The following is a 25,017-nucleotide window of genomic DNA, read 5'->3' as shown; positions in this document are numbered from 1 at the left end:
AAGGACCGCTTTTTTCCATCTACACAACATTTTAAAAATCAGAAACTTTCGGTCCAAAAATAATGCAGAAAAATTCATCCATATTTTTGTCACTTCTAGGTTAGACTACTGCAATGCTCTACTTTCCGGCTACCCGGATAAAGCACTAAATACACTTCAGTTGGTGCTAAACACGGCTGCAGGAATCTTGAATAGAACCAGAAATGTGATCATATTACTCCAGTGCTAGCCTCTCTACACTGGCTTCTTGTTAAGGCAAGGGCTGATTTCAAGGTTTTACTGCTAACCTACAAAGCATTACATGGGCTTGCTCCTACCTATCTTTCCGATTTGGTCCTGCCGTACATACCTACAGGTACGCTACGGTCACAAGACGCAGGCCTCCTTACTGTCCCTACAATTTCTAAGCAAACAGCTGGAGGCAGGGCTTTCTCCTCCATTTTAATGGAATGGTCTGCCTACCCATGTGAGAGACGCAGACTCGGTCTCAACCTGTAAGTCTTTATTGAAGACTCATCTCTTCAGTAGGTCCTATAATTGAGTGTAGTCTGGCCCAAGAGTGTGAAGGTGAACAGAAAGGCTCTGGAGCAATGAACCGCCCTTGCTGTCTGCCTGGCCGGTTCCCCACTCTCCACTGGGATTCTCTGTCTCGAACCCTGTTACGGGTGCTGAGTCACTGGCTTACTGGTGCTCTTCCATGCCGTCCCTAGGAGGGGTGCGTCACTTGAGTGGGTTGAGTCACTGATGTGATATTCCTGCCCGGGTTGGTGCCGTGGCGGAGATCTTTGTGGGCTATACTTGGCCTTGTCTCAGGATGGTAAGTTGGTGGTTGAAGATATCCCTCTTGTGGTGTGGGGGCTGTGCTTTGGCAAAGTGGGTTGGGTTATATTCTGCCTGTTTGGCCCTGTACGGGGGTATTGTCGGATGGGGCCACAGTGTGTCCCGAGGTGCATTTACTCCTGAGGTGCTGACCTGTTGCACCCTCGACAACCATTGTGATTATTATTATTTGACCCTGCTGGTCATCTATGAACATTTGAACATCTTGGCCATGTTCTGTTATAATCTCCACCTGGCACAGCCAGAAGAGGACTGGCCACCCCTCATAGCCTGGTTCCTCTCTAGGTTTCCTTCTAGCTTCTGGCCTTTCTAGGGAGTTTTTCCTAGCCACCGTGCTTCTACACCTGCATTGCTTGCTGTTTGGGGTTTTAGGCTGGGTTTCTGTACAGCACTTTGTGACTTCAGCTAATGTAAGAAGGGCTTTATAAATACATTTGATAAATTTGATACCAGTAGGCTGAGGTAGACAGAGTGCAGTCTAACGTCTTTATAGAGGTGTAGAAGGAGAGGATGTTTTTAATCACCTGCTGCTGGTTATCTAAACACCCTATCAGGCCCTGAAAAGGCCTATTGTACAATCCTGTGCCACTATGTTTACACACTGGATATTCAATACTAGTTAAGAAAGGCTACACATCAGCGCACAGTCCACATCAGTAAATAACTTCACTGTTTTTTACAAGATGTACAAAGGTCATTTTGATGAATGATTTGACGTCCCAGAAGGACATGACTAAACACTCCAAACTTCTGCTATGAAGTGGACCATGAAATAGTGTTCATTAAAAGTCATTATCAACACATTTCCTAAGAGGAGAGAAATTTAAACGCTCTTACCAAGCCCATGTCCACACCCAAATGCTAAATACGGCATCTGTTCTAAGGGTTGAAAAAATATGAAATGATCTTTCTGTGGATTAAGTAACAAAGTGGGTGTAGGGAATTCATAAATTAACAAATGAAAAAGATAACAAAAAACTGGTCTCACTGACCTGACCTTTCATAAAAGTAGAAACAAACGTTGTTACTGATAACACAGCACAAATGGCAATGTTTACAATTCACTGCACACTGGCTACAAGTGGAATACTGCAAATGGCAAAAATCATTTGCAACATGACTCTGACCGATAACTGCTATGATTACATTGGGACTAAGTAGTAGCATATTAGCGACAGAGATCTACCACCACCACAGAGCATGACAAAGGGCAAGGGAGACCGAGGCTGAGCAGATGGTCATGAAAGCTACAGCAGTGTAGTGGATGTGGATAGGTCCAGCTAGCACACTGCTGCTCCGCTCACAGGAAGCTGTCCAGACGCAGGCACATCATCATTAAAAGTGCAGATGTGGGCTCAACTCACACAAAGGAAGACAAGTTGAAAAGGAAGCTGAAGATTCATTCATCACAGAGGTAACTAAAGGTCACCAAAGTTCACGGCAACATTCAGATCTAAAAGTATCCCAGCACTTTAAAACTCTTGCCACTGGTAGAGTGCTTAACTGAAGGCACTTGTTGGAACTTGGAAAGGCCAGCCTTTTAAGGTCTGAGTGAGTGATTTTCATAACTTATTTTCCTTCCATTTACACGGAAGCTCAATACATATCGAATGCAGACTTTACATCAACAAAAAAATAGGAAGGCAGTGTTTGGAACATGCAGTGACTCCAGAGGATCCCGTGTGTGTGCTTGGCCAGGCTGAGGCCCACTACACTGATTACAGAAGGGCTAAATATGGAGATGGTGGTGAGGGGGAGATAAAAGCTGTGATGTCACAGTAGAGAGGGGGAAAGGCAGCCAGGCCACCGGCAGGTGTGTGTCAACAGCACTGGAGTGTCTGGGACATGTGCTGTTGGATGCTGTTGGTTGCACTCTATAGTGCAGATTTGACTTGGCTTGTTTAACACATGCTCCCTTCTGAACAGTTGAGGGCCCTTTTGTAAACTCCTCTATAGTAGGAATGCTAAAAATGAAAGATTGGTACAGAGGATCTGGAGTGAGTTAGTCATGTTTATTATGATGAAATTTAACAAAATAAAACCTTCTGTAGTCATCGGGCAGATCAAGGAAGAACCAAGTTTAATTTGATGAAGTAAAATGGCAGAGAGAACTCCGAGGCCTATCTGTTTGCAATCAATGTCGTCCACTACAACACAAGGCACAAGTGTGAGTATGACTCGACACAAAGAAAGCCTAACTTGGTTAGCTAATTCCATACTTTTGAATCAGTGCTATGAATAGAAGTGTTGCTTGGTAGTGCCATCAAGTTTTCAACATATTCTAACACAGCCTCTATCTGAAGTACTGTCATTCTATTGTCCCATTATTTGTTGGAGTAAAAGGTGCTGCATGGTCAAGCCGACGCCTGCATTGGCCATGCAGCATTTACGGTGATATGGCCTCTGAGAAGTCCGGGCATTCATACTTGTAAAGGAAATTGTGAAGGAAGTGAGTTTGAGTTTATACAGGACCTCCCACCGTCACCTACCATCAACCAATCATGTCAATGCGGAGCTATACGGAGCCCTCTGCATTGTTAGAACATTTGGGAGGCGCACAGCGATATGGTACGGAGCTCAATTTGGCCTCTGCCTCTCCAGAGGCTCCACAATTGCGTCACACCATCCATACAGCACTTCCGACCACATTTTCGGGACATGGGCTCTTAATGTGCGCTGCAATTGAGGACACAACCAGAGTTCGGTGTGCAATCTTTCATTAGGGGGAGTTAGCAGTAAGTCAAGCATGCTTCGTATCAGACCGAGACAGTTGGGCACTGGAAAACCACTTCTCAAGTCGCTTAAAACCGGAAATGCAGGAATGATTGGAATTGTGACCATGCTTACCATTGCAGAATAACCACAGACATATAACTGGAGTGAAGAGAAAACAAAATCACTGGACAGGGAAGACAGTATAGAACACTGAGCTCTGCTCTCATACATTATTTCCCGTCTGAAATAATAACACCCCAATAATTCACCTAGTCCATCTGTGAAACAGCCCAACAGCTACAGTAGCCAAAGAAACCTTATATACAGTGGGTATCATAAGTATTCCCCCCTTTGAAAACAGTTTTAACTATTTGAACCAAGACTTAAAAATAACTGATGTTGGCACAAGATGGAGGGAATGTTGCAGCACAACTAACGAAATTACAGTTAATTAAAGTGTACGCTTAATCCAGTATTATGTCATGTATATCATTTATTATACAAGAGACAAAATTCACAGATTCTACAGCACAACAACAAAGTCATGTCTTAAGTGTAAACTAATAATTACTTAATAATCCATGCTTTCTGGGAATGCTATAAAGTACAAAAGTTATGGGTGGAGCTAGAATGTTGGCTGTCAGAAGTATTACTTTTAATCCGTCTGTCTGCATATTTCAAGACAAGAAAGACTCATCTTGAAAAAAACGTATACTAAAAACTTGGAAATCAATCAATCTGCCATCATTAACACAATATAAAACTCAAATTATTTATTATTGAAATAGCATGGGCGACCGAGAAAAATAAATTGGTAGAATTTAAGGCCATGTGGCCATCAATAATGCAGGCACTAGGGATGGGGGTGTGATCATGTGGATCTGGGCAGATGAGATTGTTGTTTGTGTGCGTCTGTAAATTGATGTTCGTATGTGTATCTGGTGTGAATTATTTGTATTTAAAAAATAAATATTGTAAAAAATAAAAAACGTATTCACCCTCTTGGATTTCTTTACATTTTATTGTGTTACAAAGTCCGAAGTCAATTATTTAATTCCATTTTGTTCTGGGGTTTTTTCTGTGAGCTCAATGCACAGTTTATCTAGAGATAAATCAAATCAAGCCTGAACTGTGCAATGTAGGGAGCTGTAGTTTCCAACAGGCCAATATTCTACAAAGTTTAGTGCCGAAAATGTGGTTATTAACTACAATAACCATAATCCATTGCGGACCTACCTGTCCGTCTGTGTGGGGCAGACACGAAGAGAGAGAGAAGACAGAAGAACAAGCGATCGAGAGGGCTAGAGAGCAGTTGCTTCGTGAGGAAAATGCATGATCTAAGTGATTTATAGTTGGAATTCAGTTTGGTATTCATAAAAATATGCAAACTAATCACTAAAATAGTGATTTTGTCATATAGCATAGGCAGCAGCTCTATAGAGATGAGCTGAAATAAAGTCATCAAATAGCACAAATGTAATACACACAACAACTGAAATATTTTATTAAAGTAATGTGAATAAAGGATGGTTGATGGTTAATAAGTGATAAGCATTAATGGGCTGTCACTACCATCGTGGGACTTTTATGAATGGTTTTATTCTGTATTATTACAGCATTCAACCTACATAATATCAAAGGGCTACCCAGACCGCTCTTTTACGCTGCTGCTAGTCTCTGTTTATTATCTATGCATGGTCACTTTAACTCTACCTACATGTACATATTACCTCAATTACCGGTGCCCCCGCACAACGACTCTGTACTGGTACCCCCCTGTATATAGCCTCGCTATTGCAATTATTTTACTGCTACTGTTTAATTATTTGTTACTTTTATTTTCTATTTTCTTGTTTTGTTTTTCTTCTTAAAGCATTGCAGGCAGTCAAATCAAAGGCACTCCATCAATATAGTGATGTTGCGCCTCTTGGTTTAGAAACTCTGTGATTTAGTGTTGTGTGCATTGTGCTGCACGTACCACCCCATTTGTTACATTTGAAGTGTGTGTGACCTGAGATAAAGAGGCGAAGCAAGAGGTTTACTCCGCCCAAAACCTGGCCACAAAAATAAGCCCACGATTTGAGTATTTGTTTTATGGAGGTCAATGAGAGTGTTGAATTTGGTCAACTAAAAATGTAATTGCTAATTTGCCACGTGAGGCGTATTTGATTGAAAAGAAGTTCCATAATGGTTAGGTTGATACGAATGCGCTGATATAAGTGGACGCACCTGGCATTACGGCAACTTTGAAAAAAAAAAACTTTATATCGGAGTTGTTTTTTGTCCTGCAGTATTATTCTAGTGCCTTGCTAAATCATGTCCACCCCTATTATTTTACAATGTGGGAACATTGTCCTTGACTTATTCCACATTTTGTTTTGTTACAGCCTGAATTCATTAATTAATTAAAATTATCTTCAATGATTGTTCCTGTGCTTAGCTCCATTCTGTTTCTTTTTTATCCTGAAAACCTCCCCAGTCCTTAATGATTACAAGCATACCCATAACATATTGCAGCCACCACTATGCTTGAAAATATGGAGAGTGCTACTCAGCAATGTGTTGTATTGGATTTGCCCCAAACATAACACTTTGTATTCAGGAAAAAAAGTGAATTGCTTTGCCACATTTTTTGCAGTATTACATTAGTGCCTTGTAGCAAACAGAATGCATGTTTTTGAATATTCTTATTGTGTACAGGCTTCCTTCCTTCAGTGAAGGAAGCCTGATTTAGCATGTATTTCTTGGTATGGCAAACTCCCCGAAAATGTTTTAGATGCATGCCAGAAAAGCCACTACACAACAATAAACAATACTTTAATTGCACCACAACGGTGACAAAATGTGCCCACAAACTCTTTCTTTTCAGCACCATGGAGTGAATACTTACCACTGCTACACCTGGTTATCAGCGGAGCCTTGTCTGGCAGCGAATGTATTGCCTTTTACAAAAAACAGATGATATGGCCGACTTGCTTCAACAAATTTGGTTTCTACTGACAATTGAGATGTACAAATTATGGCATAAGGGGACAATGAGCAAATAAAAGGCAAGCCATAATTTCGATTAATAAATTATTGAGCGAGCTAGGACGGACATAGTCAATATAACTATTCGTTCAGCACTTTTGAAATGTACAGCGACAGAATTCAGAACATGGGCCATTCTTACAGTATTCTCCCTGTACACCAAGTCATAACCGTAGGATAAGAAAAAGGGGGCATATCAGCAGACAATGAAGCTCTTACAATATTCGATGATTACATTTCTCTAAAACAGGCTATAGGATACATGTGCACAACCAAGTCAGAACAGTAGGCTAAATTATGAGGGAGAGAGGGACCAAATGATGAGGGTGAGGCACATGGGCTACTAACAGCTTACTACACAACATACTAGGAATGCACGATATATCGGTGAACTTATCGGAATCGGACAACATTAGCTAAAAATGCCAACATTGGTATTGGCCCGATGTCTAGTTTAACGCTGATGTGCAAAACCGATGTCAAAGCAGATGTGTATACCTATATAACATAGGTACATGACATAATGACTCCAAGGGAAATATTGCGCTACACAGGCAACACAGCATTCCTAACCTAGCCCACAATGTCTGCTGTGTGGATCGAGCAGTTATTTGAAAGAGTAAGACATTTTCAGCGAGACAACTCAAAGGTGAAATCTATTAATGCCAAGATAATGGAATTCATTGCCCTTGACAATTAACCGTTCTCTGTCGTGGGTGAAGTTGGCTTTCACCAACTGGTCGAGCACCGGTACACACTACCAAGTCAAGTGCGCTATTTTTCAGATGTTGCCCTACCGGAGTAATAGCGTCAGTGATAGCATCACTGCTATTAGCTTCACAACATACTATGGAACGCCGTGTGGGTCTTTAAGTATCAAAAAAGATACACGTCAAATAGCACTATTTGACGAGTAAAATTACCCTATTTGACGAGTTAAATGAGCTTTTAATTTGAGACGTCAAATAACACAGTTCTATTATAGAATGTTGTGTGTTCTGAATTAGCATGTGCAAGCCAAGCACCACCACTACTATCAGCCAAAGCTGTACAAAAAAGTATACAAACAAGCAAACACCAGCCACGAACGATGTGTTTACAATACCGCGTTGGTAATAAAGCATTATTTGTTCGACCACAACTTCTGGGGTAGCTAGCTTTAGCTTGGTACCTAGCTAGCACTAATACAACCAGCCTGAAAACAATGACCAGAAGAAACTGCAGTCGTTTTCGTTATTCTTAGCAATGATTTAGGAATCCTTGTGAGTAAGTATTAGCTTGGTAGCCACTTGTTGTTCTTCTATTGAAATTGAACTTCAGTTCATGAAAATAATCAGGTGGCCAGCTACTTCCCTGTTGCCTAAAGCTAACGTCATAGGCAGTCAGCTAGCTTCATCTGGCTAGTGATGCTCGACCGGACCGGGATATGTGTTATGTGCTAGCCACAATAAGGATTAGGCACAATAGTGGAATTTTGCCTTCAAAATAAAAGTACCTCTTTCAAAGTGATGGAGACGTTTACAATTGATGGAATCATGCCATATTTAGACTAGATAATGTTAAACAAGGTTGGAATGTGAAGCAATGAAATGGGGTATCAGTCTACTCAGTGACACCCACAGAACACAACTGAAAAGCGTTTACACAAACATTAGCGTTGTAGCTCTTAAAGTGCTTTGAGAGACTAGTCTAGGACCATATCACCTCCACACTACCTGACACCCTAGACCCACTCCAATTTGCTTACCGCCCCAATAGGTCCACAGACGACGCTATCGCAACCACACTGCACACTGCCCTAACCCATCTGGACAAGAGGAATACCTATGTGAGAATGCTGTTCATCGACTACAGCTCAGCATTTAACACCATAGTACCCTCCAAACTCGTCATCAAGGTTTCGACCCCGCCCTGTGCAACTGGGTACTGGACTTCCTGACGGGCCGCCCCCAGGTGGTGAGGGTAGGTAACAACATCTCCACCCCGCTGATCCTCAACACTGGGGCCCCACAAGGGTGTGTTCTGAGCCCTCTCCTGTACTCCCTGTTCACCCACGACTGCGTGGCCATGCACGCCTCCAACTCAATCATCAAGTTTGCGGACGACACTACAGTGGTAGGCTTGATTTCCAACAATGACGAGACGGCCTACAGGGAGGAGGTGAGGGCCCTCGGAGTGTGGTGTCGGGAAAATAACCTCACACTCTACGTCAACAAAACAAAGGAGACGATTGTGGACTTCAGGAAACAGCAGAGGGAGCACCCCCCTATCCACATCGACGGGACAGTAGTGGAGAGGGTAGTATGTTTTAAGTTCCTCGGCGTACACATCACGGACAAACTGAACTGGTCCACCCACACAGACAGCATTGTGAAGAAGGCGCAGCAGCGCCTCTTCAACCTCAGGAGGCTGAAGAAATTCGGCTTGTCACCAAAAGCACTCACATACTTCTACAGATGCACAATCGAGAGCATTATGTCGGGCTGTATCAACGCCTGGTACGGCAACTGCTCCGCCCACAACCGTAAGGCTACCCAGAGGGTAGTGAGGTCTGCACAACGCATCACCGGGGGCAAACTACCTGCTGTCCAGGACACCTACACCACCCGATGTCACAGGAAGGCCATAAAGATCATCAAGGACAACAACCACCCGGTTCCGTATTTCACTGAAATAATAAACGTTTTGTTTTCGAAATGATAGTATCATATTAATGACCAAAGGCTCGTATTTCTGTGTGTTATTATGTTATAATTAAGTCTGATTTGATAGAGCAGTCTGACTAAGCAGCAGCAGCCCCGTAATCATTCATTCAAACAGCACTATTGTGCAATTTGCCAGCAGCTCTTCAGCAGCTCTCACAGCACTGTTTATGACTTCAAGCCTATCAGCCTAATGGCTGGTGTAACCAATGTGAAATGGCTAGCTAGTTAGCTGGGTGTGCGCTAATACTGTTTCAAACGTCACTCGCTTTTAGATTTGGAGTAGTTATTCCCCTTTCGCTGCAAGGGCCGCGGCTTTTATGGAACGATGGGTAACGATGCTTCGAGTGTGGCTGTTGTCGATGTGTTCCTGGTTCGAGCCCAGGGAGGGGCGAGGAAGGGGATGGAAGCTATACTGTTACACTGGCAATACTATAGTCCTTATAAGAACATCCAATAGTCAAAGGTATATGAAATACAAATGGTATAGAGAGAAATAGTCCTATAAATACTATATTAACTACAACCTAAAACCTCTTACCTTGGAATATTGAAGTCTCATGTTAAAAGGAACCACCAACTTTCATATGTTCTCATGTTCTGAGCAAGGAACTTAAACGTTAGCTTTTTTACATGGCACATATTTTACATGGCACATATATTTACATGGCACATATTACTTTCTTCTCCAACACTTTGTTTTTGCATTATTTAAACCAAATTTAACATGTTTCATTATTTATGAGGCTAAATTTGATTTTATTGATGTTTTATATTAAGTTAAAATAAGTGTTAATTCAGTATTGTTGTAATTGTCATTATTACAAATGTAAAAAATTATAATAAATCTGCCGATTATTCGGTATCGCCTTTTTTGGTCCTCCAATAATTCGGTATCGGCATTGAGAAATCATAATCGGTCGACCTCTAGTACAAAGATAAGGTAGTTATCCAAAAATCATGTTAAACACTACCATTGCACACATTGTGAGTCCATGCAATGTATTATGCAAATGTTTACTCCTGAAATGATTTAGGCTTGCCATAACAAAGGGGTTGAAGACTCAAGACATTTCAGCTTTTCCTTTTTAATTAATTTTTAAAAATTCCACTTTGACATTATGGGGTATTGTGTGTAGTGACAAAAAAAATCTAATTGTAATCATTTTTAAAATGAGGCTGTAACACAACAACATTTTGAAAAGTCAAGGGGTGTGAATACTTTCTGAAGGCACTGTATGATACCCACCGTAGATTGAAAAACTGAAATAAAACTCTAACAATCCAGAGAGGTGTTGGTGATTCAGAGGTGTGGTGTGGTCTTCCCCCGTGTCACTCGTCCCCCCTCTCTACCAGGGTATCCAGCTGGTGTCATGGGTGTTTAGACACAAGGGCATATGTGGGGGTGCACGCTTTACATTTACATTTACATTTAAGTCATCCAGAGCGACTTACAAATTGGTGCTTTCACCTTATGACATCCAGTGGAACAGCCACTTTACAATAGTGCATCTAAGTCTTTTAAGGGGGGGGGTGAGAAGGATTACTTTATCCTATCCTAGGTATTCCTTAAAGAGGTGGGGTTTCAGGTGTCTCCGGAAGGTGGTGATTGACTCCGCTGTCCTGGCGTCGTGAGGGAGTTTGTTCCACCATTGGGGGGCCAGAGCAGCGAACAGTTTTGACTGGGCTGAGCGGGAACTGTACTTCCTCAGTGGTAGGGAGGCGAGCAGGCCAGAGGTGGATGAACGCAGTGCCCTTGTTTGGGTGTAGGGCCTGATCAGAGCCTGGAGGTACTGAGGTGCCGTTCCCCTCACAGCTCCGTAGGCAAGCACCATGGTCTTGTAGCGGATGCGAGCTTCAACTGGAAGCCAGTGGAGAGAGCGGAGGAGCGGGGTGACGTGAGAGAACTTGGGAAGGTTGAACACCAGACGGGCTGCGGCGTTCTGGATGAGTTGTAGGGGTTTAATGGCACAGGCAGGGAGCCCAGCCAACAGCGAGTTGCAGTAATCCAGACGGGAGATGACAAGTGCCTGGATTAGGACCTGCGCCGCTTCCTGTGTGAGGCAGGGTCGTACTCTGCGGATGTTGTAGAGCATGAACCTACAGGAACGGGCCACCGCCTTGATGTTAGTTGAGAACGACAGGGTGTTGTCCAGGATCACGCCAAGGTTCTTAGCGCTCTGGGAGGAGGACACGATGGAGTTGTCAACCGTGATGGCGAGATCATGGAACGGGCAGTCCTTCCCGGGAGGAAGAGCAGCTCCGTCTTGCCGAGGTTCAGCTTGAGGTGGTGATCCGTCATCCACACTGATATGTCTGCCAGACATGCAGAGATGCGATTCGCCACCTGGTCATCAGAGGGGGGAAATGAGAAGATTAATTGTGTGTCGTCTGCATAGCAATGATAGGAGAGACCATGTGAGGTTATGACAGAGCCAAGTGACTTGGTGTATAGCGAGAATAGGAGAGGGCCTAGAACAGAGCCCTGGGGGACACCAGTGGTGAGAGCGCGTGGTGAGGAGACAGATTCTCGCCACGCCACCTGGTAGGAGCGACCTGTCAGGTAGGACGCAATCCAAGCATGGGCCGCGCCGGAGATGCCCAACTCGGAGAGGGTGGAGAGGAGGATCTGATGGTTCACAGTATCGAAGGCAGCCGATAGGTCTAGAAGGATGAGAGCAGAGGAGAGAGAGTTAGCTTTAGCAGTGCGGAGTGCCTCCGTGATACAGAGAAGAGCAGTCTCAGTTGAATGACTAGTCTTGAAACCTGACTGATTTGGATCAAGAAGGTCATTCTGAGAGAGATAGCGGGAGAGCTGGCCAAGGACGGCACGTTCAAGAGTTTTGGAGAGAAAAGAAAGAAGGGATACTGGTCTGTAGTTGTTGACATCGGAGGGATCGAGTGTAGGTTTTTTCAGAAGGGGTGCAACTCTCGCTCTCTTGAAGACGGGAGGGACGTAGCCAGCGGTCAGGGATGAGTTGATGAGCGAGGTGAGGTAAGGGAGAAGGTCACCGGAAATGGTCTGGAGAAGAGAGGAGGGGATAGGGTCAAGCGGGCAGGTTGTTTGGCGGCCGGCCGTCACAAGACGAGAGATGTCATCTGGAGAGAGAGGGGAGAAAGAGGTCAGAGCACAGGGTAGGGCAGTGTGAGCAGAACCAGCGGTGTCGTTTGACTTAGCAAACGAGGATCGGATGTCGTCGACCTTCTTTTCAAAATGGTTGACGAAGTCATCTGCAGAGAGGGAGGAGGGGGGAGGGGGAGGAGGATTCAGGAGGGAGGAGAAGGTGGCAAAGAGCTTCCTAGGGTTAGAGGCAGATGCTTGGAATTTAGAGTGGTAGAAAGTGGCTTTAGCAGCAGAGACAGAGGAGGAAAATGTAGAGAGGAGGGAGTGAAAGGATGCCAGGTCCGCAGGGAGGCGAGTTTTCCTCCATTTCCGCTCGGCTGCCCGGAGCCCTGTTCTGTGAGCTCGCAATGAGTCGTCGAGCCACGGAGCGGGAGGGGAGGACCGAGCCGGCCTGGAGGATAGGGGACATAGAGAGTCAAAGGATGCAGAAAGGGAGGAGAGGAGGGTTGAGGAGGCAGAATCAGGAGATAGGTTGGAGAAGGTTTGAGCAGAGGGAAGAGATGATAGGATGGAAGAGGAGAGAGTAGCGGGGGAGAGAGAGCGAAGGTTGGGACGGCGCGATACCATCCGAGTAGGGGCAGAGTGGGAAGTGTTGGATGAGAGCGAGAGGGAAAAGGATACAAGGTAGTGGTCGGAGACTTGGAGGGGAGTTGCAATGAGGTTAGTGGAAGAACAGCATCTAGTAAAGATGAGGTCGAGCGTATTGCCTGCCTTGTGAGTAGGGGGAAGGTGAGAGGGTGAGGTCAAAAGAGGAGAGGAGTGGAAAGAAGGAGGCAGAGAGGAATGAGTCAAAGGTAGACGTGGGGAGGTTAAAGTCGCCCAGAACTGTGAGAGGTGAGCCGTCCTCAGGAAAGGAGCTTATCAAGGCATCAAGCTCATTGATGAACTCTCCGAGGGAACCTGGAGGGCGATAAATGATAAGGATGTTAAGCTTGAAAGGGCTGGTAACTGTGACAGCATGGAATTCAAAGGAGGCGATAGACAGATGGGTAAGGGGAGAAAGAGAGAATGACCACTTGGGAGAGATGAGGATCCCGGTGCCACCACCCCGCTGACCAGAAGCTCTCGGGGTGTGCGAGAACACGTGGGCGGACGAAGAGAGAGCAGTAGGAGTAGCGGTGTTGTCTGTGGTGATCCATGTTTCCGTCAGTGCCAAGAAGTCGAGGGACTGGAGGGAGGCATAGGCTGAGATGAACTCTGCCTTGTTGGCCGCAGATCGGCAGTTCCAGAGGCTACCGGAGACCTGGAACTCCACGTGGGTCGTGCGCGCTTTGTTAATAGAGGGTTTTTAATGTTGTCATACCACATTAAAATGGGAGGAAACTCAGGCAGTGAATGCATTCTTCAATCATCCACTACATACAAAGACCTCCCATGGATTTGAGTTGGAGGTCTAACCTTCCTGTCTATGTCTTCTAGCCAGCCTGAGGACCCCAACCAGCCAGTGATGTTGGCTTGGCAGCATATCTACCGTTCTACTGTGGAGAATGTTGCTGACAAGATGCCAGTATGCCATTCCCTTTAACACCTCCATCCTTAGTCACACTTGAAAAATAAAAAAGGTCATATTTCAATCAGCAAGTAATGAAATGGGTGAGAAACAGACACATTGCTCTCAAAGTGAAACTCAGACAGGATCATTTCATATACCCCTGTTTAACCCCAGGAAAACGTGAAAGCACTTTCAGATCAATCTTTAGCAGGCCCTGTAGTCTGTGAGGAACTACTCATATAAGGAGCTGAAACTGAAACCCAGGCAGTGAGTGGCAGACGGACCCTCTTGTTTTCATTAGACAGAGAATTCCACTGTATGGAATGTTAGAAACCACTTTCTCCTGTTTTACAGTTCTATTCCCAGAGCAATTTTTTCCCACAAGAGTGGCTGTTTTAAACGTCATATTCCAGAATACAATGCGTCAATCTTCAGAATACAATGTTTCTCATGGTTTTAGGCCTATATCATCAAAGTGCTAAAGCAATCTTTATGAACCAATGTGACTAACTGCCCCATGCCAAAAGATATCAGACAGATTCAAATACAGGGCCTTCATAAAGTCATACCCTTTCAATTATTCCACATTTTGTTTGTGTTAAATTGTTTATACACAAAAAACTTCTAGAAATGTTTGCAAATGTATTGAAACTTAAATACAGAAATCTAATTTACATAAACATTCACACCCTTGAGTCAATACAAGTTTGAATCATCTTTGGCGGTGATTTCAGCTGTGAGTCTTTCTGGGTAAGTCTCTAAGAGCTTTGCACATGTGGATTGGACAATATTTGCACATATATATATATATATATATATATATATATATATATATATATATATTTTTTTTTTTTTTATTATTTTTTTTTATTATTCAAGGTCTTATCAAGTTGGTTGTTGATCATTGCTTGACAACCATTTTCAAGTCTTGCCATAGATTTTCAAAACGATTTAAGTCAAAACTGTAACTAGGCCACTCAGGAACATTCAATGTCATCTTGGTATGCAACTCCAGTGTATATTTTGCCTTGTGTTTTAGGTTATTGTCCTGCTGAGAGGTGAATTTGTCTCCCAGTGTCTGTTAGAAAGCAAACTGAACCAGGTATTCCTCTAGGACTTTGCCTGTGCATAGTTATGTTCTGTTAATTTGTATATATATATTTTTTAAACTCCCTAGTCCTTGCCGATGACAAGCATATTCAAAGTCTGCGTTTTTATATTTACACGGCATGGCCGAGTAATTAGGGCCAATTTCACGTTTTCATAACCATCGGTAATCACCATTTTGGACACCGATTACATTGCAATCCACGAGGAGACTGCGTTGCAGGCTGACGACTTGTTACGCGAGTGCAGCAAGGAGCCAAGGTAAGTTGCTAGCTAGCATTAAACTTATCTTATAAAAAACAATCAATCTTAACATAATCACCAGTTAACTACACATGGTTGATGACATTACTAGTTTAACTAGCTTGTCCTGCGTTGCATATAATCAATACGGTGCCTGTTAATTTATCATCTAATCAAAGCCTACTTCGCCACAATCCTGTCTCTGAGCTCCACGGACATTTCTGTCACGACTTCCGCCGAAGTTGGCTCCCCTGCCTGTTCGGGCGGTGCTCGGCGGTCACCGTCCTACTAGCCGCTACCGATCCCTTTTTCGTTTGTCTGTTGGTTTTGTCTTATTAGTTTCACCTGTGTGTATGTTGGCGTGACCGTTTTTTGCCGGAGAATAAATTACGATTTACCGAACCCTGCTCTCTGCGCCTGACTCCAACCCACCACTCCTAGTAGGCTGTGACAATTTCCTTCAAACTCATGGCTTAGTTTTTAGCTCTGACACGCACTGTCAACTGTGGGACCGTATATAGGTAGGTGTTTGCCTTTCCAAATTATGTCCAATCAATTGAATTTACCACAGGTGGACTCCATTCAAGTTGTAGAAATATCTCAAGGATGATCAATGGAAACAGGATGCACCTGAGCTCAATTTCGAGTCATATAACAAAAGGGTCTGATGACATATGTAAATAAGGCATCTCTTGTTGTTTTTATACATTTGCAAACATTTCTAAAAACCTGTTTTCGCTTTGTCATCATGGGGTATTGTGCGTAGATTGATGAGGATTTTTTTATTTAATCAATTTTAGAATAAGGCTGCAATGTAGCAAAAAGTGGAAAAAGGGAAGAGGTCTGAATTCTTTACCAATTGCACTAGAGTTCAACTGATTATGATTTTTCAACGCCGATGCCGAGACCAATACCGATTTTTTTTTTATATATATATATATATATATATATATATATATTTGTAATATTGACAATTACAACAATATTGAATGAACACATTTCTTTAAAGTTAATATAATACATAAATAAAAATACATTTAGTCTCAAATAAATAATGCAAAAACACAGTGTTGGAGAAGAAAGTAAAAGTGCAATATGTGCCATGTAAAAAAGCTAACGTTTAAGTTGCATATGAAAGCTGGTGGTTCCTTTTTAACATGAGTTTTCAATATTCCCAGTTAAGAAGTTTTAGGTTGTAGTTGTTATTATAGGAATTATAGGGCTATTTCTCTCTATACCATTTGTATTTCATATACCTTTGATTATTGGATGTTCTTATAGGCACTATAGTATTGCCAGCCTAATCTCGGGAGTTGATAGGCTTGGAGTCATAAACAGCGCTGTGCTTCAAGCATTGAGAAGAGCTGCTGGCAAACGCAGGAAAGTGCTGTCAGACTGCTCTATCAAATATCAAATCATAGACTTAATTATAATATAATAAACACACAGAAATACGAGCCTTAGGTCATTAATATGGTCAAATCCGGAAACTATAATTTTGAAAACAAAACGTTTATTTTTTCAGTGAAATACGGAACCTTTCTATATTTCATCGACCGGGTGGCATCCATACGTCTAAATAATGCTGTTACATTGCATAACCTTCAATGTTATGTCATAATTATGTAAAATTCTGGCAAATTAATTACGGTCTTTGTTAGGAAGAAATTGTCTTCAGACAGTTCGCAACAAGCCAGGTAGCCCAAACTGCTGCATATACCCTGACTCTGCTTACACTGAACACAAGAGAAGTGACACAATTTCCCTAGTTAATATTGCCTGCTAACATTCATTTATTTTAACTAAATATGCAGGTTTAAAAATATATACTTGTCACGCCCTGACCATAGAGAGCCCTTAGTCACGCCCTGACCTACTACACCATAGAGAACTAAGGGGTGATCTAGTATAGATATTTCTATGTGAGTGCTATTATGGTTCCCAATTAGAGGCAGGTGTTTATCGTTGCCTCTGATTGGGGATCAAATTTAGGTAGGTTGTTTCCCCACCTGAATTTGTGGGATATTATTTTGTGTTTTGTGCATGTGCACCACGTTGTCACGTTTTGTTGTTAGTTTATTTGATTTATTGTTTTGTTTTGGCTAAGTTTCACTTTATAATAAATATGTGGAACTCAACATCCACTGAGCCCTGGTCCGTCTTTCCTCACCTTCGTGACCGAAGATCCCACCATAACAGGACCAAGCAGTGTGCCCAGAAGGGGAAGGTATCCTGGACTTGGGAGGAGATCTTGGATGGAAAAGGATCCTGGACTTGGGAGAACATCATTGCAGGACAGGATAGCCTTCCTTGGCAGCAGACGCAAGGAGAAGGGAGGACAGTGACGATGTCGGGGTTCGCAGCCACAAAGAAACCCCAAAAAACAGCCTGACATTTCTTTTGGGGGTGGGCACAAGGGGTGGTCGGCAGAGCCAAGGAATGAACCAGAGCCAGTCTGGGAGAAGAGGGATAAACTGGAGGAGAGTGAACGGAGAGTCAGAGACCGTCAGTGAGTGGATGGAGAGAGAATGGAGAGAGTTGTTGAGTTGGTGGAAGATGCACGCATTTGCCCTAAGGAGCATGTTATCAGTTTAATGCCACCTGAGTCAGCTCTCCGTACTCGTCCTAAGGAGTGTGCTATCAGTCTGGTGAAAATCTGTGCCGGCTCTACGTACCAGGTCTCTGTACGCCTTCCCAGCCCTGTACGTCCTGTGCCAGCTCTCCAAACTCGCCTTGAGGAGCGTGTCATTTGTCCGGTACCAATACTTGTGTGTTGATTTTAAGAAAGGCATTGATGTTTATGGTTAGGTACATTGGTGCTTTTTTTCGTGAATGCGCTTGTTAAATAATCACCCGTTTGGCGAAGCAGGCTTTGATTCGATGATAAATTATCAGGCACTGCTGTTTTTTATAAGATAAGTTTAATGCTAGCTAGCACCTTACCATGGCTCCTTGCTGCACTCGCGTAACAGGTGTTCAGCCTGCCACGCAGTCTCCTTGTGGAGTGCAATGTAATCGGCCATAATCGTCATCCAAAAATGCAGATTACCGATTGCTATGAAAACTTGAAATCGGCCCTAATTAATCGGCCATGCCGATTAATCGGTCAACCTCTAAACTGCTCTGTACTTATTGACTCAGCTTTTCCTTTTTAATAAATAATAAATATATTTGACATTATGGAGTATTGTGTGTAGGGCAGCGACACAATAATATAATCCATTTTAAATTCATACACAACTAAAAAAAAGTCAAGGGGTGTGAATACTTTCTGTAGGCACTATATCTAGGCTAAAAGTGATGATTTGCACTACAATCCTGATTTCTTACAGACATTAAGGCCTAGCCCTGGGACAAGACCCAAGTGCAGATTTTCTTTTCTTTTTTATACCTTTATTTCACTAGGCAAATCAGTTAAGAACACATTTTCAATGACGGCCTAGGAACAGTGGGTTAAGTGCCTGTTCAGGGGCAGAGCAACAGATTTGTACCTTGTCAGCTCGGGGATTTGAACTTGCAACCTTTCGATTACTAGTCCAATGCTCTAACCACTAGGCATACAGATGAGCCACATACAGAGCTAAGAGGGGGAACATGAAACATGCATGTAATGCCAGACAGACTGCGAGTCCAACTGTGTGTGTGCGTGAGATCTGTAATGCATGCTGTGGGAAACAGAGACCCAACATATGTTGGGAATTCCACTACTCCAATTCTTAACAACAAACTCAAAGCTACATAATGTAATCAGACATTCTGAGTTAAAAGCAATAAAACATCCAAAACAATAACATGTAGCATGTACTGCAGGCTAGCTCCCAGGCCTTGGCATGTTTTACCAATCACAAACTCTTGGAGAAGTCACACCGAAGTCTGTCTCACAACCATTTAGATGTTGTATGGTGAGACAACTACAGTGTCATGGGTATGTATGTGAATGACTACTGCTACTGTAGCCACTTGGGTATAAACATCTTATCTAAACAAATAGATTGTTTAAAATAAAAAAACATGTATTATGTTTATCGCAATGCTAATGTTGTAGTCTAGTAATAAATGTTACATTAACATCACATCTGATTCAATGTGGCTGTGTGTTTCAGACCACATTCCCGAGCCCCTAACCTTACCGAAGAAATAGTCCCCTAACAACATATAGCTATTGTACTTTGGTCATCTGCATTTTTACAAAAGTAATACAATCTTAAATGGTGAGACACCTGTATAGTGAAAAGGTAACAGGCCGGATTTTGTATTGAACGAGTTCTATAAAAACTACATGAAATAACATCAGAATTACATGTAGGCTAATTACGTCATGGAAACCATGCATTGTATTAATATTGAGGTGGATAACTTTTAGGAGGTCATTCTATTCAGTTTGGTAATAAATGTGTCCGTTTTACTGGCACAATAGTGGAGTGCAACCCCCCACGTCTTTTTGGTGGACACTCATTTACCATTTTATATCTGATCCGAATTTAGGAGGGGATGCATGGGACAGGGTTGTACCGGTGTGTGCCACAATTATTTACCACGGACATAGCTTCGATTTGTTGGATTCTAAGCAGCAAGGCCACCTCAGGGTCACTACGACAACGTTCTTAACACTTTTACATTGGTGCAATCATGAGGCTAGACGCAATTAACCGGCTATAATCTGTCATCTCTAATATGGGGAAAAAAACATTGTATCTCGTGCAAAAGAGACCGAAATAATTGTTTCAAAATAGTTTCCAGAAAACAGTTTATTCATATTTCCCAAATGCTACTGTCCTTTTACTCAACTCGTGCTACAGCCTAAAATGTATCTTACCTCGAATTTAGCGGGTGTTTAAAGCGTGCGTTCCTCTTTCCGAAGCATTCCCCTCTCCATTCACAGGTTATCAGAACACAAACCACAACCTTTTCGTGCCATCTATACTCATTGATCTGCAGAGAGAAGTCCAGATCCCTTGGGCATCTAATTTTCATATAAAGTCCCTCTTCTTCTCAGCATAATGAATGGCCGCTACTTCTAAATGCAGTAGGGCTACTAGATAGTTCCCAGAGCGCCCACTTGTTGATCACGCTTAAAACTCTATTCTCAGTTCACCAGAAGACTAGTATTCTGCCAGCATCACAAACAATGACGTGACTATCATATGGTAATTTTGAAACCTTCAAAATAAAAGCCTGCATTTCAAAACACTGCAATGTGGATAATGCATTCATAATAAACTGAACAAAAATACAAACGTTGGTCCCATGTTTCATGAGCTGAAATAAAAGATCCCAGAAATGTTCCATACACACAAAAAACATATTTCTCAGAAATGTGTTTACATCCCTGTTAGTGAGCATTTCTCCTTAGCCAAGATAATCCATCCACTTGACAGGTGTGGCATATCAAGAAGTTGATTTAACAGCATCGTCATTAAACAGGTGCAGCTCGTGCCTCTGGAAAATAAAAGGCCACTCTAAAATGTGCAGTTTTGTTACACAACACAATGCCACAGATGCCTAATGTTTTGAGAGAGCATTCAGTTGGCATACTGACTGCTGGAATGTCCACCAGAGTTGTTGCCTTACAATTAAATGTTATTTTCTCTACCATCAGCAATGTCGTTTTAGAGAATCTGGCAGTACGTCCAACCGGCCTCACAACCGCAGACCACGCCAGCCCAGGACCTCTACACCTGGCTTCTTCACCTGCTGGATGGTCTGAGATGAGCCACCCAGACAGCTGATGAAACTGTGGGTTTGCACAACCAAAGAATGTCTGCACAAACTGTCAGAAACCATATCAGAGAAGTTCATCTGCGTGCTCGTTGTCCTCATCAGGGTCTTGACCTGACTGCAGTTTGGCATTGTAATCGACTTCAGGGGGCAACTGCATATCTTCGATGGCCACTGGCATGCTGGAGAAGTGTGCTCTTCACGGATGAATCGCGGTTTCAACTATACCGGGCGGATGACAGACAGAATTTATGGTGGGTGAGCAGTTTGCTGATATCAACATTGTGAACAGAGTGCCCAATGGTGAGGGTGGGGTTACGGTATGGACAGGCATAAGCAACGGACAACAAACACAATTGCATCAATGGCAATTTGAATGTACAGAGATACCGTGACGAGATCCTGAGGCCCATTGTTGTGCCATTCATCTGCCACCATCATCTTGTGTTTCAGCATGATAATGCATTGCCCCATGTTGCAAGGATCTGGAAGCTGAAGATGCCCCAGTTCTTCTATGGCCTGCATACTCACCAGACATGTCACCCATTGAGTATGTTAGGCATGCTCTGGATCGTTGTGTACGATAACGTGTTCCAGTTCCCGCCAATATCCAGTAACTTCGCACAGCTATTGAAAAGGTGAGGGACAACATTCCACAGGCCACAATCAACAGCTTGATCAACTCTATGCGAAGGAGATGTGTCGTGCTGCGTGAGGCAAATGGTGATCACACCAGATACTGACTGGTTTTCTGATCCTTGCCTTAAAAATGGTATCTGTGACCAACAGATGCATATCTGCAGTCAGGTGAAATCCATAGATTAGGGCCTAATATGTTTATTTAAATAGACTGATTTCCTTACATTAACTGTAACTCAGTAAAATCTCTTAAATTGTTGAATGTTTCGTTTATATTTTTGTTCAGTGTATATTGCATTTTAATCAATGACCCTTTTTTATTGTTCCAACAAGAAAATGCAATGTAATTTATGAAAACAAATATGTAACATAAAAATAGAATAAAAAAATAGCTACTTAAATATGATCCCCAATTAGAGACAATTATTACCAGTTGCCTCTAATTGGGAATCATACAAACACCAACATAGAAAATATGAACTAGAACACAATATAGAAATTATAAACTACAATACCCCCTAGTCACACCCTTAATCCACTAAGTTTAGGAGGTGGACTGTTTAATAGATATATGCATTTAGTCCTGCGTGTTATATTCATTTCAAACAACACATTAATATACTGTTGTTGTGTTGAATATCAGTTGGAAAGACAAAACCCCTTAACACTTATTTTTTTGTTGCTTTCTCTGTTTGCTCCCAGTGTGAAATAAAACTCCATTCCATCCTAAACGTTCATGTATTCTTGCCTTGCCCTAATGGAGGTGCCAAATATTGATTATTAGCAGTTGATTAGTCTACAAGACAACTCTTTCAAAGACACAATGTAACAACGATGGACTGGCAGGCCTGTTACTGACCTAGATTCACTTCATGATGATAGTAATGGCTGCACCTTCACACATTTAAATCAGCCCAAGGCCAGCCTTGACAAAAATGCATCAGGTCAATCTCTTGGCCTGGTAAATAAAATATTTTTTTAGGTTTATATCACCCCAATAATGCATAGCCTTCTAACACTTAAAAACCCAGCTTGGTCGCAATTAATCCAAAAGGTTTGCCTCTTGGACTTTGTCTTACATGTCCCTTCTTACTTACTTACTCTCTAAAGTAGTCTTATTAGCAGTCTTACTTTGTCACAATAGCATTTTTATTTGAGTTATTAGAGAGATAATTACTTTGTAATACATTTGTTTAATCTACAGAAAATGCCTGGTAATAGTCATTACATGTCATTTGTAAATGTAAAATGTAAATTAATTAGATTTTTGTTTTGATAGAAAAAAGGTTTGGCTTGAGTGTGTATTGATTTCAGGACCATGGATAGTACCAGGTTATTTGTACGACATGGTTATTTAAAGCTGAATATGTATGGCATGGTCCTCCTCCAAAACTATCGATATTTGGTTAGTATCGACCCTACTGAGTATTTTCAACCCCATATTAGCTGAGACAGGCAGAAAAGTTTTCTCTAGAAGCCAATATGTATCCAATGTACAGTTTGTTACAGCAGATTGCATTGTGGGCTAAGGAGGGGGCGGAGCAAAAAGCCAGCAGCAGGCCATGCGACACAGTCCCCCTCAAAAACGAACCATGTTTGGTTAGTGAAGACTCAACTGAGTATTTCCCACCCCTGTTTATATAAGACAGGTAGTAACATGTTGTTTTTTTTTATCTACAACCCAATAAGTATCCCAGATACAATGCATTGCATTGCAGTGAATGGAGTGGATGGAGTAAGGAGTCACCAGCACTCTGTATTAAACCCATTGCCCAGCAATGTTTTGCAGATTCTATTGAGTAATTCCAAAAACATATATTTGTACTTTATTACAAGTGTATTTCTTTAAATATAGTTTACACAATAGCCTTTCAACATACCAGTATTTGTGTAAACTTTCAAAAGAAATGCTGATTTAAATAATACAATGTGAAAAATAAAATACATCAAATTATCAATTTATTGCTTGAAAGACGGTTGCAATGCTGTGATAAACAGTTGTACTGCACTAGATGGCTAAACAAATCAATAATCCCAAAATTTAGCATGTCTTTCCCTGGGGACTTTATTTTGAAAAATGTGTATCTGCGATCCTGCTAACTATTACAGTATAATATATCCTGCTGCTAGGAGAACGGTAATCACAAGACGTATGCATCAGAGGGTGGTTATACCATCTCTAGGGAGGCGAGGTTTAGTTGGAACTATGTTCCATTGTCTTCTCTCACCAGTCCAACGAGCTGTCACTCAGTCATCCTTATAAAATATAGGTTAGTGCTACCAGAGATCCTTGGGACATCCCTACCCAAACATCCTAACCCTAACCTTAACTATTTTAAATGTAAACTTCAGTAGGGTGATGTCAGAGTTATAAAATAGGGTGGGTTTTGGCATTGTTTCGGGTTTCAATTCACGTTTTTAAAATGCATCAATTATAGGTGATGAAACAACTGTATATAAAGTTGACAACTTGTCATTTTCACATCATTGCATAAGACTGTACAGTATGCTTTGAAACCATGGAGTATTATGTGTGAAGGGTAAACACAGTGCATTTATTAGGCAATAATGAATGTACTTCATGTAAGTAAGGTGGACTTCTAGAGGATATGTGAAGGGACATGGTTTATTAATGTCTCTAACTTATAAATGCATAAGCTTAGACTGCACTGTGATTGACATGGCAATCATGCATTGCTTTGCATGACCAATAGCATGTAATGCCATCGCACTGTACCTGTTAATGTAGTTTATTTTGCCTCAGCTACTGTAGAAAATGTCATTAAGAGTGGTTATTGGTAAAGAAAAAACATAGGTGAGAAACCCATTAACTCCAACTTTAATGGTTTTTCATCAATTCTATTTAATGCACAATAGATCTAGTAGCAGGTCCAAGAATGGGGCCTTTAATTAGCAGCTTACGTGCAAGCTGCCCAATAGCACTTTGGTCCTTATTCCTGGAACGGGAGAGGGGGTAAACAGAGGGTTAGCTGCTCCCAAGCTGAAAAAACATTGTATACGCACACACACACGTACGTACGCACGCACACACACACACACACACACACACACACACAGGAGAGGCAGTGTGAGTGCTTTGTGGTCATGCTGAGAATACGCCACAGTTTTATGTCCTCATGAAGTGTGGCAGTCTGTCAGAAAACAGGTGATTGAGGCCTGCTCTCACTGGCCCCCTCTATTTGGTCACCTCTGAGAGATAACTGTTCACGTGAACTGTCCTCGGCCCCAGCAGACCGTATAGTCATTTCAAGCACAGCCGGGGTGCCACAAGACATAGCCATAATAAACATATTATAACCATTAGTAGATGGGTTTTGTGAGTTAGAATAAATTAGTAATTGAGTAATTAATAATTAAGATCTGTTTATATCACCACCCAGGACCAC

General features: G+C 42.2%; 1 protein-coding gene across 8 annotated transcripts in view; it reads right to left on the bottom strand.

Annotated features, from left to right (window-relative positions):
* The window catches only part of LOC115109277 (A-kinase anchor protein 13), a 172,187-nt gene extending 151,844 nt beyond the window's left edge, over positions 1-20,343 (bottom strand). For all 8 annotated transcript variants that reach the window (XM_065009693.1, XM_065009699.1, XM_065009695.1 and 5 more), the window contains exon 1: positions 20,070-20,343. The gene's annotated coding sequence lies outside the window, so the exon portion shown is untranslated. The remainder of the gene's footprint in view (positions 1-20,069) is intronic.
* Between the last annotated feature and the right edge of the window lie 4,674 nt (positions 20,344-25,017).

The sequence above is a fragment of the Oncorhynchus nerka genome, linkage group LG25 (assembly GCF_034236695.1).
Source record: "Oncorhynchus nerka isolate Pitt River linkage group LG25, Oner_Uvic_2.0, whole genome shotgun sequence".
NCBI lineage: Eukaryota > Metazoa > Chordata > Actinopteri > Salmoniformes > Salmonidae > Oncorhynchus > Oncorhynchus nerka.
The sequence above is the reverse complement of the archived record's forward strand: the minus strand, read 5'-3'. Positions and strand labels throughout refer to the sequence as shown.